Genomic DNA, 510 nt, shown 5'->3' with positions numbered 1-510 from the left:
TATATATATAATGGAAATTATTACGGAAAATCACCTTGGGATATTATACAAGATATATGGAATTTTGTGTATAGCTAAGATGATGTATAATACACTCGTGTATATGTACGGTTATGTTTATAACTGAGCTTATGTTAGACTATGGATAATACACCTGTGTATGTGAAACTGATGTATAATATAAATGTATATGAATGTTGGCCTACAATGTGTACACGTAAAATGACGTAAAATGTAACCACGAAACATTTTAGTTGTGTACATTTCTCATACACATAAATCTTCTGCACCATATACATTTCCCCTGAAACGATACACATACCATCCACATTTACCCTGAAGCAATACACAATGTCGAACAGCTGACCGCGTTACCCCGACTGCGATGACAAATGCGCATGACAGCCGGCGATGGGGGTAAGGTAACACCGACAGACACCGATTATGTTTGTGACAGCCACACCGTGCTCTTTCACACTCTCTCTCTTGACACTAGAGCCTTAACAGGGG

This window comes from Penaeus monodon, chromosome 24 (genome assembly GCF_015228065.2).
Source record: "Penaeus monodon isolate SGIC_2016 chromosome 24, NSTDA_Pmon_1, whole genome shotgun sequence".
Taxonomy (NCBI): domain Eukaryota; kingdom Metazoa; phylum Arthropoda; class Malacostraca; order Decapoda; family Penaeidae; genus Penaeus; species Penaeus monodon.
This window is presented reverse-complemented; position numbering follows the sequence as displayed.